Source organism: Cavia porcellus, unplaced genomic scaffold, assembly GCF_034190915.1.
Source record: "Cavia porcellus strain 051 isolate PalLab524CR breed Dunkin Hartley unplaced genomic scaffold, mCavPor4.1 scaffold_21, whole genome shotgun sequence".
Lineage (NCBI taxonomy): Eukaryota > Metazoa > Chordata > Mammalia > Rodentia > Caviidae > Cavia > Cavia porcellus.
Window position 1 is genome coordinate 29,989,615 of NW_026947504.1, and position 17,411 is coordinate 30,007,025.

Here is a 17,411-nt window from a genome sequence, read left to right on the forward strand (position 1 = left end):
CTTTTAAGAAACTGCAGCTTCTGGACACCAGATAAGCCTTTTTCACCATCATTCTTTTCCTGGAGCAAAACTGACTCTGTTTTAGCTATTCTAAATTGCAGTTAGTTTGTCGTATTTGATGGGTGAGCGTGCAGGGAGTGAACCAATCACAAGGGCATTTCCTGTCTTTCTTGCTTGTGCTGGAGGTGGAAATCAGGGCCTCGAGTGTGTTACATCCCAGACCTAGTATCCTAGGTGTGAGAGGGAGCTCTTGCTATCATTTTAGAGTTAATCACTTGTCTCCCCCATAGAATTCAGGTATAAAAATTGTTCCTAAAATGTAATTTCATTAGAAAATGATCCCTTACTCAATCAAAATGAGGAGTCAGCCTCAATTTACCTCAGAAATGACCAACTGAACATACATTATTTGTGTATGAAAATAATCGTGGATGCAAAGGCAGGTTATCTTGTTTTTTTCTTTTTCTTTTTGAGACAGGGTTTCACTATGCAGCTCAGGCTGGTGTCAGACTCACTTCGTAGCTGAGGCTGGCCTTGAAATCACAGTGATCCTCCTGCCTCAGCCTCCCACATCTTCGGATTACAGGCGTGCACGAACATGCTTGCTAAGGGGGGGAGGCCCCCTTTTAAGTCCGGCCTTAGGTATGTGGTAATGGCACTAGTCATGTTGGGTTCTGCAGCATTCACTCTCTGTTGTGCTTTGAGTATAGCTTTAAAGAGGAAAGGTGAAAAGGAGGAGAGAGGCGAGTGACTCACATTCCATCTTTCTCAGAGTTTAGAGATAGCAGCTTACAACACACTCATTTCTGGATTGAAATATAAGTTGTAGTTTCCCACTCATTAAACATTGGCTGTATTTTTTAGGTACTTTGTCTAAGAGTTGCTGAAGTGCTTGTAAAACAGTGGTGGTTGGGAGGAATTCTAAAATGCTCTGTGGAATTCATTTCATATTGTTATTCGCCAGAGAAGAAGGGAATTCGCTTAAGATGATTAACAGTTACCTGCAGCGATTTCTAAATCAGAAGTAGACGTAGGAAACCAAATCACTCTATGTGTGATCTTTGAGTTAAGCAGGAAATTCTTCTCTCTGAAACCTCAACTCAGGCCTTTCTTGCGGAGAACTATAAACAGCTCAATGGACTTGGTAAACATTCTTATTCTACATTGATTGACTCAACAGAGTAATTTTGAGGTAGACATAGGGGCTGGGTGAGGTGTGGACCTTGGTCTGCAGAAAACCCCAGGCGGCTGAGCAAGACAGTGACCCTGGCAGCCACCAGGCTGTGAAGACAATGGGCCAATTACCGGGCTGAACAGACAGCCCGCAGTTTCCACATGCCCATCAGGAAGTATGAAAAACAGTATATACATTTTTAATTTAGTACATTTTTGCTGCTCAATAAATGTATAATAATAATCATCATCACATTTTTATTAGACCCTGCCATTTATAAGCAAGCTTGGTGGTCTCTTTGGGCCTCTGCCAAGGTCTAATGGAGATTTCTTAGTTGTTCAGAGTCCTCATTTGGGTCTCTCTCTCTCTCTCTCTCTAACTCAAGGAAGGACAGCATGCCTACTGTTACGGTTTATGTTTAAATGTATCCCCAAGCCTCATATAGTCATGGAGAGGGGGCTTTTGGGGGTGGCTGAGTCTAGCATTTGTGACTGGCTTGTTGTCCAGCGCTGGGATTGGTGTGAGTGCTGAGCCTGCCCAGGGGCAGGGAGCCAGCATGCAATGTAACAGAGGGAAGGAGGCTTGCTTTTCCTTTTTGCCCTTGTCACTTGTGGTCTCCATGAACTGTTGTCCTCTGCCAAGCCACCCTGACTTGGATCCAGCTGAATATGGACTGAAACCTCCAAAAACTATAAGTTAAATAAACCTATCCTTCCCTAATTTTGATGGTCAAGTATTTTGTCCTAGCAATGAGAGAAAAGTAACCAAGACACTCACCTAGAATAAAGCAGAAGTTAAAGAAGTGTCCTTTATTTTAACGGAGAGTTAGTCTATCCCAGCCAAGGACATTTGTCTGGAAATCACGGGCGAGCAGGCCCCTGGCTCTGGGGGACAATGAGGGCATGGAGAAGGATTTTCACGCCAAGTGGAAAGACGTTGCTCTGAACAAAGCTTCCCCAAAGAGAGGTTCTTTAGGGACCCTGCCCTTTCTCCCTGAGAAAGATCTCCCGCTCAATAAAGTGAGAGAACTTTCAGACACAGAAAGTAGAAGAAAGTTGCTCAATAAATGTATAATAATAATCTAATTCTGAATTATTACGCTGTACACACACAGATGAACAATTAGAAGACGACTAATTAGAAGAAAGTTGAATACCAGATAATCACTCATAAAGGAGAATAAACATCAGCATTTCTCTTTAGTCCAAAACATGGTTTCTGATCTTAGTCTCAGTGTTCATTGACTGAGAAGGCCCAGTGAAGCCTCATGCAAGGGCACCGCACCACTACACAGAAGCCAGAAATGAAACGAGTTTGGGGCAGTGTTATGGCCATGACGTCCGGGCTCATGAAGATAGAATTCTATGAGTGAGAAAGATGAGGAAGACAGGGAGAAAATTTTTTTTTTGTCTTTTTCCTTTTTATCGGTACCGGAGATCAAACTTATGACTGCCTGCTTGCAAGGCAGGCGCTTATGCCACTGAGCTAAATCCCCAGCCCCAGAAAATTATTTTATAGGATTTGTGAGCTTCTCTTCTCGTGTGTGAGCAGATGGCTGTAAGGGGTACTTAGCCCCACAATTCGCCCCACTGGAGGAAGTTAATTATTTGGCAGAAAATCTTAATACATTCGTCAGGTGTAATCAGGTTTGGGACACAGAAGTGTGAGAAAGGGACGTCATTCATTCAATTGGCAAATCTTTATCAAGCACCTGACATGGACAAGCCCCCTTCTGGAGGTGCCAGCGAGTAGAGCAAAGGGCCCAGGCCTGGTAGAGCTCATACTTGGTAATTCCTTGGTATTCGGCGGAGTGGGAAGTAACGGGGAGTGATAGGGTTATAGTTATTAGAAATCTCAAATATAAGGGGGGAGGGTGGTGCACTCCTGCAATCTTAGCACTCGGGAGGCTGAGGCAGAGGAATCATTGCAAGTTCAAGACCAGCCTGGGCTACAAAGTGAGCCCAAGGGCAGCCTGAACCACACAGTGAAACCTTGGTCTCCCCGCCTTCCCCCCACAAAAAAGAAAGAAAGCTGAAATACAGAATAAGGTTGAAAGGTGGGGAAAATGAAAATCACATAAGTAAACCAGTGTCGCTTCGTTTGGGAGACACAGTTAAAGTACGACACTGATATAGTGTTCAAATAAATGAAGACTTGTGTCCGGGGAACTGTCTGAGAATAGGACAGAATGAACCAAGCCAAACAGAGGGAAGGAAATCTAAACCCTAACAGAGGAGAGTGCCGCAGACCAGGATGTCAGTGGAAGGGAAGACCCGGCAGGACTGGCTTTTCCAGAGAAACAGGAGTGCAGAGTATCTCTCTTCCAAATGCTCTGGATTTTGGATATTTTCATGTGTGCATTGAGATGGCTGGGGGATGTGGACACAAAAGTCACTTGTTTCCTGGTAAGCTTACATTGAAGCTAAATTTTTAACAAAATTTTTAATGACTTCATGCATGCCATAAAGTCTCCCAGAGTGCAGTTTTCCATTTGTGACACCCCGTTGGCACTAATATCCTACTTTGGAGAAGTTTGGATTTCCCATTTTGGATTAGGAATCCTCAGTCTACACACACTGACAGACACACACACGACACACACACACATGTGTTTGCATGTGTGTTTTCTGTAACACATGGGCTCGTGTGATTGGGAGCCTGAGAAGCCCCAGGACCTGCAGCTGGCTGGCCTGGACCGAGGTGGCTGCAGGTGTAGTTCCAGCCTGTGGGCACAGGGCAGAGGACCAGGAGAGCTGATGTGGGTCTAGTTTGAGCTATAAAGCAGAAGACTAATGACTCAGTTCAGACTGCCAGGCGGGGAGAGAATTCTTTTATTCTCAGCCTTTTGTTCTCTTTAGGCCTTCAGGGGCCAGGAGGAGCCTGCTGTGTCAGGGAGGGTCGCCTGCTCTCTCCCCGTGCACCGAAGCGTGTGTCAACTTCACCAAGAAGCCTGCCCAACACGCCCCGAGTGCTGTGTGACCAAATAGCAGGCACCTCATGGGCCAGTCCAGTTGACACACAGAATTAACCATCCACTGGTGAGGAATCATTAAACTTGATTTATCTTTGAAACAGCTGTAAACTTATTTAATATAGTAAACCTTGAGTGGTCCTGTCCATCTAGAGAACAAAAGATCCAGGGTGCAGCATAGATTTTTTAAAAAGCTAGCTGTGTAACAATATGTTCCCAGTTAAATAATCAACTTTATGCATCTTTTCTGGTGCTTAGAGAGGTCTGGAAAGGCACACAACAAAAGTGGGTGAGTGCTACCGGCAGCCTGCGAGAACTTGCTTATTTTTTTCTCTTTCTTCTGAGTGGTTTGAATGTTTAACGATGTATTCCTTTTGCAATACTCTGTTTTTCTATATAGACATATATTTTACTAGAAACAAAGTTTTTTTTTTCCATTCTGAGAATGTTCTGGTTTTAGTAACCAATAATAAATACAAGATTTCTTTTCTATACCGGGAATCAAACTCATAACCTTGCGCTTGCCAGGCAGGTGCTATGCTGCTGAGCTATAGCCTCAGCCTATATATGTATTTATTGAACACCGATTCAGGACCTATGAACATACAGTATTAGCTATTTATTTGCTTGCTTTTGGCTAGCTGAAGCAGAACGTTTCTCAGGAGGGAGAAGGACCCTCTTTTGCCTGTGGGAGAATCTTATTTTCTGTGTCTGAAAGTTCTCTCACTTTATTGAGCGGGAGATCTTTCTCAGGGAGAAAGGGCAGGGTCCCTAAAGAACCTCTCTTTGGGGAAGCTTTGTTCAGAGCAACGTCTTTCCACTTGGCGTGAAAATCCTTCTCCATGCCCTCATTGTCCCCCAGAGCCAGGGGCCTGCTGGCACACTGTACCTGGCAGTTCACTCAGGCCCCTATGCCTTGGAAGTGAAGCAGGCTGAGTGGACAAGGGGGCTGCTGACTATGGGTTTGCAGACTGCTGATCACACTCGCACACAGGATTGTCACCTGGGGAGCTTTCCAAGTATGCACAGAGGTGGGCAGGACCTGCACCTATTCACAGGGAGCCTCTGAGAGTGGGTCTGATGCCCAGTGACCCCGTGCTCCAGCAGGTCTGCAAGCCTCAGGTTGAAAAGAAAACCAGGTAAGAGGAGGAGAATCCAGCTGCGAGAATCACCACAGGTGCAGCCACTGAAAGCTCAGAGATTCGGGGACCTCTCTGAGTGTGTCCCTGCTCACTGCTCAGCAGTCCTGCGACTAGGTGTGAAAAGTGTGGACAGCCAGGTACCCGCCCAGGCGTGCTGAACTGGAATCTTTATGGGATGGGTCTCAGGGTGTGCATAATTTTAAGCATTTTATTTCAAAAAGTTAAAAAGCAATTGACACATAATTGTTCATCTGTGTGTGTACAGCGTAATAATTCAGGAAGAGGATACAATCAATATATAAGGATCAAATGAGGGCAGTCAGCATAAGCATCACCTCACGTGTATCATTTCCTTGTGTGGGGACTGTCTGAACCCTTCCCTTCTACTTCTTCATAAAATATATACCAACTAGCTGAGAACTGTACCCACCCTAATGTGCAGGGACTGCACATTTTAAATAAGGATCCTAGATGAATTCCAGGGAACATGCTAGAACTCCTGTCCCTGGACAGAGGTCAGCACTGACTTCTTACCTTTCAGCCGGCTGTGGGATGCTGCCTGCAGTGGAAAACTGTTCACACAAGGGGCGAAATCCTTCTTTCCCTTCTTTTCTGATTATTGAAGACCAACCATTCTTATTAAGGAAAATCCACAAAATGGAAGAAATATAATCACTGGTGTATTTCCTTCTCCTTGTGTTGGTGAAGGGGCATGTGTGTGCTGAAGTTACATTGTTCCTAACAGTTTGCCACCAGACTGCTTTTTGCCGAAGTACTGTGTTGTAAGCCACCTCAGAAGTCCATGACTTGCTTCAGACGCTACTTCTAGAGCCCGTACAACATCCTAGTTTACTGAACATACTATATACCGTCATGCAGTCGTTTTTATCATTGAAAATCATAATCCTATTCACAATAATCTACTTGAATTTTGTTTCAATCTTCTTTTGTTTCCTTTGGACTTCTTAGATGAAATCTCTGGTGTTCAACAAATGCAAATAACAGTGTAACACGTATGTCAAAGGAGGGTCCTTTGATGAATTATAGTAAGTTTAAAAAGAATTAATTCATCCACCTTCCAAATAGAGGAAGTGTATTTCATAACAGATTTTGCTAAAGAAAAACTGAAGACAACAGTTTTTGATGGTAATTTCAGAAAGACCTTTTCTAATTCAGAACTTTATTTTAAAACTGGAAAAAGTAGTTGTACTTCTTTGCTTCTGAAACTGTCAGCCTGTTTTCTTTTTTTTGTTTTTTTTTTGTCTTTTTCCTTTTTACCGATACTGGGGATCAAACTCACGACTGCCTGCTTGCAAGGCAGGCGCTTATGCTGCTGAGCTAAATCCCCAGCCCCTAGCCTGTTTTTTTTAAATCATAGTTTTCATAGCCAATATTTTTAAAAAGTTTATTCTTGGGTATATCTAGATAAGTAAAAAATTTAAGTGAAATTCTAGATCAGCAGTTCCAGCTACAAGGGAAGGAAATCCTACTGGTAAATCTGACAAGGGCCCCATGCAGCTGTATTTTTATGTTACTCTACAGAGAATCCTAAGGTACAGCCAAGACAGACCTTTCCTGGGGACTCCTTGGATACTAACGATACACTATCATGTCAATTGGTCTGTCTTATGCAATCTTTACTTTCAGCAAAACGGCAATAGTGCAACCTCCCTCCCACCAGCGCGGGTTTGGACTATTCTATTCATTTTTTCCAGTCGATATCAAATCCTAATTGCTATTTAAATGTTTATGATTTTAGAAGTATCTGAAATTGAGATTCCATCAATAATGTAAGATAAATCTGTCACCATCCTGTTCTTCTTTAAATCACACTTTGGAAGGATTGAACACAAAGTTTCCTTCCAGACCTGTGGTTTTATGGCTTTGGTAAGGGGGTGGTGTGGTGCGTGCTTAGTGTTAATGGAGTCAGATTTCTGAACTCCATGAGTTACAGCTCAGTATTCTGTAAGATCTCACACATCTGCCGGCAAAACCATGGTGGATGATGCTTAAGAAGTGTTTTCATGGCACTGATTGATCTTCTACCACACTAACACACAATAGCTAAGAATATACCAACATATATCAAACAGAATTAGTCTGTTTAACCAGTTCTCTATTATTGAAGACTAATTTTCAGGTTTTAAATTGAATTTAAATTTAATTAAATTTTTTTGGTGTCTTTTTCTCGATGGATATGGTGTTTGATTTCATGTGTCAAATTGACTAAATCATGATATTTGGACAAACTTTATTCTGGGTATTTCTGAGGGTGTTTTGGAATAAAATTGCCCTTTAAATCTATAACTGAGTAAGCAAATTGCCTCCCTTGTGTTTAAAATCAGCAGGGGGCCTGGTTGGCACAGCACCTGCCCATCCCAGAGGAAGAGGAAATTCTCTGCACCCATGGACTCTGAACCAAGACAAGGGCTCTTCCTGCTCTTTGGACCTGAACTGGGAATCAGCTCTGCACTTTTCAGACTGTCTAACCTCCATGACCATGAGCCATTTCCTTATTCCAAATCTCTTTGTGTCTGTACCTGTGTGGACACTATCTTTACATGTGTATCTCCTATATATTCGGTTTCTGTGGACAGCCTTGGTTAATGCAGTATGCAGTGAAAACCCATGATTTCCAACCTTTCTTTCTACTGTGCTTTTCTTCACAGATATAGATTTTGAGGAACTTACTGAATTTTTTTAGTGTCTTTTTAAAAAAATGGAATCTGCGGCATGCTCATTCTACGGTAGGGCTCGGATCTCTGCGTAGGCACTGATGACATTTCAGGTTGGGTAACTGCACCATCCCTGGCCTTGACACTCTTGATATCATCCAGTTGTAAAAGGTGAAATATTTATGGGATCAGAAGAGAAATCAGAATATGACACTGTCCAACTGTGATGGGCAAACTCACCTCCAGGAGCAAAACTGCGCTGGCTAAGAACTGCTGGTAGAGGGACACGTCAGGCTGGTTATACAAATTAGCCAGAGACTGTAGCCTGAAGTAAGTTTTAAGCAGTAGACTGTCCAATAACAGTAAAGCGTAATCAAGGGCAGCCAGAACAAAGCATCTGGGGCTACAGTGCAGACACTCAGCTGTCCCCCACCCCTGCCTCCCTGTGTTTGACGTTACGGCAAATAGGAAGCACACTTTGCTTTTCGTGGACTTTTCACTGTGTGTGTGTGTGTGTGTGTGTGTGTGTGTGTGTGTGTGCAGGACTGAACAGAAGTCCTCTGAGAACCAGAACACTACTACTCTGACCTGTTGAGACGTCCTGGATGATGGAGCTTTGTCTAGCTGGCCAAGCAAGGGTGTAAGTCTTTAAGAGCCTTCGTTTGGTGGAGACTGAACTGAGCTCAGATACTGTGGCTTTAAGTAAACTAGGAAGTAGGAGAAAATAAAATTCAAAAAGCTGTGAGGCTCCAATAGACGCGTCCGTCTGTCTGGAAAGGGGAGTGCCTCAGTTATTCCACCAGATGCTTACCTGGGCAGGTGGGATTACCATCTGCAAGCTTTCGGAGGGGAAATTACCCAGATAACTCATACGGGCTTTATCCAATCAGTCAAAAGTCCTTAAAAGTAGACCTGGTTTCTCCGAGGATGAAGAAGTCCCACGCTGGGGCAGCAGGTGAGCTTCTGCCCCAGATCTGCCAACCTGCAGGCTGTCTCTGCAGACTTCAGATTTGCCCAGCCAGACTTCACAGTGGAGGTGGTAATCCTCACAGTAAATTACTTTCCCCTTTATCTCCCCTGTTCTCTCCCTCCCCAAGGCCCTTCCTCTGCTCCTTTTTCTGTTTGAAGGGCTCCAACTGATTCACAACAGACTGAGAACACCATTGTATTCTCAAGGGACCTAGCGAGGCAGAACTTCATCTCCTTTGTGTTGCTTCCTCCTGGAGGCTGGCCCGCAGTTCTTAATAATGATAACCTGGATGGAATCATCGTTAGTGATCATTGCATTGAGTTCTGGAGGAAATTAAACGATACCTTCAATATTTTGGTGAGAAAGTAGGTAATTTATCATGAAAAAGGTATCATTTAGCTTTCAAAATGAACAAAATTCATTATGTAAGTAACACACAACTGAAAACCCGGAGAGCACCAGTAAGGGTGCGACCCTGCTGTAACTTGTGGTGGTACCCAGTGCATTTCCTTTGGCTTCCCCTCCTGAACCCCTAGCCTATGTAAACGCGGTTTTTGTAGAGCTCTGTGCATCCTGTATGAAATCATTACTATGTTTTGCTTTCCTTCCAGCTATTACTTAATTCTCATAACTTCTCTGTCTCTATCTCTCTCTCTCTCCCTACTCTCTTATACTGAAAAGAGTCCAGCTGTTTAGGTAAAATTAATTTATACCCGTTAGTAAGGTGTTCCTTATTGTACCCGTTTTTGGGAATTGGGCATTGAACCAAATATTTTGTGTGTTTTGTCTCTTTTTATCTTCAGGACAAGTATGTGGAATACTTGGCAAGTTTTGTTCTCGTCTCTACAGTACAGAAGAGGACACTGGTCTTGTGACTTGGATTTTAGTTTATTGTTTTAAATTTTTGCAGGGATTGGGATGGAACTCAGGGCCTTGCACAAAAGAGGCAAGTTCTGTCGGGTGAAACTACATCTCTAGCCCTGGAAATGGAACTCGTAGACAGTGTGCAGAATGCCACATGGGAAAGGCCTGAAGAATATCCTCTTCCCATGATCCTGTCTCTTTATGCTAATTTTATTGCTCTTTCTTTTGAGGATGAAGGGTTACAAATTATGGAAGAGCCTTCCTTTTGTCTTGTTCTGTAGAAAAGAGAACGTACAAAGACTCACTATCTATGGGACTGGAGATATAGCTCAGTGGCATAGTGCCTGCCTGGCAAGTGTGAGGTCCTGAGTTCAATTCCCTGTACCATATTTAAAAAAAAAAAAAAGACTCAAAGTCTGGCTCCATGTTTCCCCACGTAGTATAAACTTGGCACAGTGGAGCATGCCTTTTTTTCTTTTAGATACATGATTCTTGATGGCTTTCTCCTGTTCATGGCTTTAAATTAGGTTTATATTCTAATAGTTTTGTGGGGGACACCACTGTGGAGTTTTCAGGTGTGGCGCTGGTCACTGGTTGCTAGCCCATCTGTTTCTGTTTGCTCTACCATTTGAGACCCACATGACCAGATAGGACTTGAGCAGACAGAAGAAGTCCTGAGTGGTCACCCCACTCAGGTGGAAGGACGAAAAGCTAAATTAATAAATTAATAAGTTAATTCCTTCCAGCTATTGTTCAGTGTTCCAGAGTTAATAGCAGGCCTTGTCGGTTGGATGTGGTAGATGTAGGGAAGCAGTGACTACAGATGCAGAGTTCACTGTGTATTTGGATATGTTTGAAGAGGCGCTGTGGATTTTCAGTCTTTTGCTGGGTGTTCAACATATCAAAGCACACTATGCCACACTAAAGAAAATAATCACCAATGTGACATTACTGTTTGCATTTTTAAAGTGTAACTTTGCTTTCAAGTATTCTTGCATATTGCAAGTAGGAATGCCATGCACACAATAACTGTGTATTGTGAGGTAGATGTGGGCTGTGGACCTATTTTCCTACTTAACTTTGAGCCTAGACTATTCAGTATTCCTGTTAAATGCTTGTCTCTAACTTGATATTAATACTCTGAGTCTGGCTAGTTCAAAAATCAGGTTTACTGTCTTCTCCTCTCTAGTTTTAAAAAGATTGCTTTTAAAACTGAGGGAGGAGGTTTTCCTAGATACTTCCTGGATCTGCTTCCCAGGGCACCAAATACCATCAAAGACTACACTACACCACACCAAAGACCAACTTGGCCAAATAACAACGACCCTTCCCCAGGAAAAGAGCTTTGTTACATTACAAAAACCGTTCAGAAGAAGACATCTGAGGGGTGGCAAAGTCCCTTCTTTGCCAGACTAACTTGTTAACTAGCAATCTAGTCCTGGAATACTGAGAAGCCGGGAGAGTTATCTGGAATTCAGCCTTTATACCAGCATGGTTCACCATAGTTCATGGTTCATGAGGTCAGAAGACCAGAATCCTGAGAGCAATGCAGACAGCAAAGGCCAGGCTCAGGAAGTCTCTGTTGGAATTGATGTACCAGGAGTTTCATTTAGGATACAGTTTTACTATGATATAGAAAATCTAAAATGTTATGATTTTATGTTTTCTCCAGTTGGCAACAGGGGAGAACATGGTCCCTGGGGTAACTGTTTCCTAAGTGGTATGAACTCACCTTTATCAGAATCTGTAAAGATGATAACATAGTAACTTTAAATTTCTTCTTGAGTCTGCAATCATGAAGTCTTATAAACAAAGACATTGAAGACTGTGTTGTTTGGCTTGGTGAACAATCACCTATTTATATTTATGTCTTTAAGCTAGAAAGAGTATAGATGTGAAAGAGCTCAGGAGAATTCAGAGAAGCCCTCTCCTTGGGATATCTGTCCCCTGGCTCCCAGCACAGTCTCTTCAGTCTTGCAGCACAGATCATTTGGCCTCTTGATACGGGTTTGCATGGGACTCTACAGTGAGCTCCAGACCTTTGACCTTTGATCGGACCTTTTGGGTCTTCATTACCCAGGCATCTCTTTTGTACTTTTCCATACCTGATGCTGCAGATGGCCATTGCAAGTTAGCCTCATAACTCCTTTATGTTTATATTAAATCTGTTTCTCTAGTGAGAACTAAGGAAGCTTTTGGTAACAGAGAAGAGAGGTTGTTGCTGTGATACTACCTGGCCATGTGGTTCAGAAGCCTCTGAACCCAGCTTATGGGAGGTGATTGGAAAGATTTTTTTTTTTTTTGGTCTTTTTCTTTTTTATCGGTACCAGGGATCGAACTTATGACCGCACACTTGCAAGGAAGGCGCTTATGCCGCTGAGCTAAATCCCCAGGCCCGATTGGAAAGGTTTTGAGAAGCCAGTTGGAGAAGCAGCTGTAGAATGCTGTGAGTCAAAAGCTTGATGAGAGATTTTTGTTGAGGTCAGAAGATCGGAATTCTGAGAGCAATGCAGACAGTAAAGGCCAGGCTCAGGAAGTCTCTGTTGGAAACAAGGGCTGCATAGGCAGCTGGACTCTAGGCCATGTGCATTATGTTTTTGCAGAAAATCTGTCTACATTTTGCTTATGTCCAGAGACATTGAGAGAGACAGAGATTAAGGACAGTGGGCTAATTAATCCAGTGGAAGAACTTTCACTGCAGTCTAACGCTGAGGTGGTGGCATGGCTACTGTTGATGGCTTTTATTCAGCTGTACCTTGAGAATAAAGAGCAAATGGCCCAGTAAAATGATTAAAAAGTTTTGAGTTTGGTCAGAAAGGAAGCTCCTATAAAGTTACAGCCAACAAAGATGGAGCACAGAACTCGGTTGCTGAAAAGATTAACATTAAAAAGCTAAGTATAGTAAAAGCTTAGCTTGAGAGTATAATTCATTCAGGAAATGTGCTTATAATCCAAAACATTTGTATATCAAAGTGAATTTCCCCAGAAGAAATAATGGAAACTCAAATGATTTATTCTACAACCCCCAAATATTCATATTCAAAATGATTACTATGCCATAATATAATACAAAATAATAAAGAAAATATAAAATATAAAAAATAAGCAAGTTAACTTGCACTTATCTTTAAAAACTTTTGTGGTTTGTGTGAGGAAGACAAGAGAGAGGAGGGTTATTATGTAAGGTGACTTTCCCTATCACTAATGAAATCACTGCTATCTTTGGCTAAGTGGAATCTTTTTTTTTTGTTTGTTTTTGTGCAAGCTTAATAAGGAAACTATCCAGTGATGCTTGCTTTTGCCCTCTTTTGAGTATTTTGTGGAAATATCACATTGCATTGTTGTTAAGCAGATTTATTGCTTATATTGCTACAGCCTTATTTGGGTGGTGCTTTTATACAAAATTAGGCACTGCTTCCCACGTCTGCTCTAATCTCATTTGAAGTGAGAGTTTCCTCCACTTTTTTCTCATCCTCTGCAGATGAGATCTTCGTAGGCACTTGCTTTTGGGAGATGATAATGCACCATTCTGCAGAGAGAGAGAGAGAGGAGAGAGAAACAGACCAAAAGAGGGGAAGAGAGGAAGAGGGGAGGAGAGAAGGAGAGAGATGGAGAGGGAAAAGGAGATAGAAGAATAATTGGGTTAGTTCTGATTGTGTGGTGTTTGGCATCACCACTTTTTTTATCAAGTTAAAATGTATTAGAAATGTTTATTCATCTTGCAGAACACTCACAGAACAAGTTATAATCTAAGGTTTGTATTTTAGAACAGCACAATACATAAGATTGCTTGAGGGTTTTCAAGCTCAAAACTGCAAATGTGCAAGACTTTATGTTTTGAGAAGAGACTCCAAGAGCACTATGTTCCAGAATTCTGGTAGCCTAGGGAATTTATTCCTCAGAATTGCATTTATAGAACTCAGCAGTCCAGGCACTTGGCATCTACAGCTAAGGGAAAAGTCTAGCAACTGATCCAGCCAGCAGCAGACCTCAGCATCATACACATGGTGTTGGTTTTAGGCACACACAGAATGCAAGAGTTGTGGGGTCAGGAAGGCTTCCACCCATATTTCAGGGATGCTAGGCAGTGTCCCTGAGAGGGCGGGGTGTAAAGCTGTGAATGTAAAGCTAAAAGTGCACTGGATACCTCAGAGGGTTGGAGAAGCTAGAAATATTGTACCTTTTGGAATGGGGGTGCTTATCTTGTGCCACAGTATGTTGAAAGGCATTTAATTTTTCTTTTGTTTTTACAGGAACTTGCAGCTAAGAGTTTGCCTTAAATCTCAGAGGAGAATTTCCACTTGGACTTTTCAAGAGGAAAAATCCACTTGAAACTAAAATTGCTAGGACTTTGGCAACTGTTAGAGATAAACTGAATGCATCTTGCATAAAAGGATTCATATGAGTGTTTTGGGGGCCAGGGACAGAATGTTATATCTATCTAGGTGTCACCCTATAAAGCCTCACATACTGATAAGTGAGGCTTTTGGGGGATGGCTGGACAACGGGTGTGTGATATTGGATTGTGGGTGTAGAATAGCTAGTTTATCATAATGGGAAGGCATCACCTAATAAGGCGTGTAGCCTGGGTGGGAAAAAAGGGAAGACAGAAGGAAAATGCTTCCTTTTACCTGCCATGCCATAGACTGTTTCTCCTCTACCACTCTTCTCTGCCATGCCACCCTACCTTGAAACCAGCTGCCTATGGATTAAAACCTTTACAACCATGTGAGCTAAAATAAACCTCTCCTTTCACTTGTGGGCATTGGGTATTTTGGCTCAGCAATGAGAAAATAACCAAGTCAGGACCTTTGGGTCTTTCAAACTCATACGGAATTCCTCTATGGATATATGCTGAATTCTTGGGCTTTTTGGGTACTGAGGAATGAATCTAAAAATTTCTAAAGGCAAATGAAACCACCCACAGGCTAATGTTTTAAAAAAACAAGAAATCTCAGTGGATAGAATCTGATTTCAAGCACATGAATATTTTTCCCTTTAAAACCTTTGCCAGATTTTAAGCTTTATAGGACTAGAGGGCTGGAGAGCTGGTTTGAAATCCTCTGAAGGACAGAGATAGATTTTCCACAATTTTTCCAGATTGAGGGAATTTATGTATACCCACCAGGTTCTCCATCAAAAGTGTAGGAGGGCTAAACCCAAAGGGTAAAGGGAAACCAAAGCTTTGTTGATGCATAGTAAAACAACCACCAAATCTCAATCCAGTTCAATTTTTAAAAAATTTTATTTAAAGAAAACAGAAAACAAACAAAACAGAAAATAGGTAGAAATAATACATGTGTTCAGAGAAAAACATAAACAGTAAGAAATCATTAGTTGATGTTTACATATTGTCATTTTACAAATAGTTGTTCAAGATACAAAAATGGAACTTGTAAAGTGGGAATTCAAACAGTGAGACTGCAAACAGTTCTGTTCAGCTGTCCAACAAAAACTTAGTAACATGGTTGTCAATCCTATACACTTAAACATACATGCAGTTATTCATATCTTCATTTATGTTTAGATTAAACAAACTAAAGCAGGTTAAAATCATTCTGAACAAAGAATAATTGCTGGATTTCACATCATGACACTCTGTGATCAGCACTGGGTACTGTAGTATCTTTTTAAAAAAATTTAATTAAAGAAAGACAAAACAAAACAGAAAATGGGTAGAAATAATACATAATTTCAAAGAAAAAAATAAACAGTAAGAAATCACTAGTTGATGATTACAGATTGTCTTCTTCCAAATAGTTATTCAAGATACTAAAGTGAAGCTTATAAATTGGGGATTCAAACAGTGAGACTGCAACCATCTGTTCAACTATCCAACAAAAACTTAGAACTTAGGTTATCAATCCTATACACCTAAACATACATGTAGTTATCCATATCTTCAATTATGTTGAGATTGAATAAACCCAAGCAGGCTAATATCACTCTGAACAAAGAATAATATTATTGCTGGGTGTCACATTATGAGACTCTAGGATCAGCACTGGGTATTTTAGTGTCTCTTTTTCTTCAAAGTATCTGTTCATTTCATCATGTGTCATATGATCAGTTCTCATAAACTGTTTATAGATTCTACACACCCATGAGTCTTAACATGTATTGCTATCTTTTCTATATTAGAGGGAGAAACAAAACAAAGCAAGGCAAAACAAAACATATTCCTATAACCACATGAAACGAAATAAACATATAAGACCATTGTACAAAGAGTTCTACCATGGTTCCTGTGTTGTCTCTTGTTATCGCCAATAGAATTGGTAATATCATAAGACATAGTATAATTGAATATGTCAGCTGTATTAACTGTATTAATAAAAACACAACTTTGTATATAGTATAGAACTTCAAAAACTGGCAGTTATCAAACTAGAATGTGTATCATAGAGTCTTGTCATCTTCAGTGTAATTGCCTATACTCTCAGACTTGATACTATTAATCATATCAGTTTTGAATAAAATCTTCTCTGCCTCATTTCTGTTATGCTGTTTTTTTGCCATCAATTGTCTGCTTATCTTCTTCATTCTGTTTTATGCTCCATTCATTGAGGCCTCTCTGCCACTGTTCCTGGAATCCTAGTACTTTTCTCTCTCTTTAGAATGCCCTGCAGTATTCTCTATAGAGTTGGAATGGTGGTTGCAAATTTCCCAAGTTCCTCTTTGTCTTGGAAGCATCTTGTTTCTCCATTAATTTCTAGAGACAGTTTATCAGGGTATATCAATCTGGGATGGAGATTATTTTCTTTCAGGGCTTGAAATATTTCCCTCCAGGCTCTTCTTGACTTAATGGCTTGTGTTGAGAAGTCTGCCATTATTCTGATGGGCCTTTCTTTGTAGGTTATCTGTTTCTTGTCTCTAACAACTTTTAATATTCTGTTCTTATATTGAATATCTGGGATCTTGATTACTATATGTCTGGGTGTAGCTCTGTTTTGGTTGTAGGTGGCTGGAGTTCTATATGCCTCATATATCAGAATATCATTTCCTTTTCCTATGTTTGGGAAGTTTTCCTTAATTATTTCTGTGAATAACCTTTGTAGTTCCATTGTTTGGACCCCTGCTTCTTCATTCACATTCTTTATTCTCAAGTTATAGATCCTTTTGTCGTCTTCTAGCCTTTGTATTATTACTGCTTGTTTCCTTGTTATTTTTAAAAAGTTTTTCCTTTCATACTCCCACATTGCAAAATTGTCCTCCAATTTGGATAATCTATCCTTAGTTTCTTTCAAGCTAATTTGCCATCTTTCCATAGAGTTTTTAATTTCTTGGTGATCTCTTTGAATCTCTTTCATGTCTTCTATATTTTTTTATATTCTTCACCAAATGGTTCTCTCCTTTGTTTGAGTTCCTCCCTTCTTCTGTCTGTGTGTGCTTGAGGGGTGCTTAGTATCTCTTTTATTAATCTTCTTATATCTTGCTTTATTTGGCTAAATATTTCACTTTGAACTCATCTATGAGGTCCTGAATATATCTCTTCATACCCACTGGTGCCGTGTCTGATATTGCATGTTTGCTGTCCTCATTCTCCCTTGTATTTACCTGTCCTGGGTCAATGTTCTCAGGGTTGGGGCCTGGGGACTTTTTGTTGTTGCTTCCT

The 17,411-nt window shown here is 41.1% G+C and overlaps 1 long non-coding RNA gene across 1 annotated transcript; it reads left to right on the plus strand.

The window, feature by feature from the left end:
• Positions 1-1,571: 1,571 nt before the first annotated feature.
• On the plus strand, positions 1,572-16,289 carry LOC134471955 (uncharacterized). The gene is made up of 2 exons (XR_010041722.1): positions 1,572-4,212; positions 14,050-16,289. It is a non-coding gene; the product is annotated as an uncharacterized LOC134471955 (long non-coding RNA).
• The last annotated feature ends 1,122 nt before the right edge of the window (positions 16,290-17,411 follow it).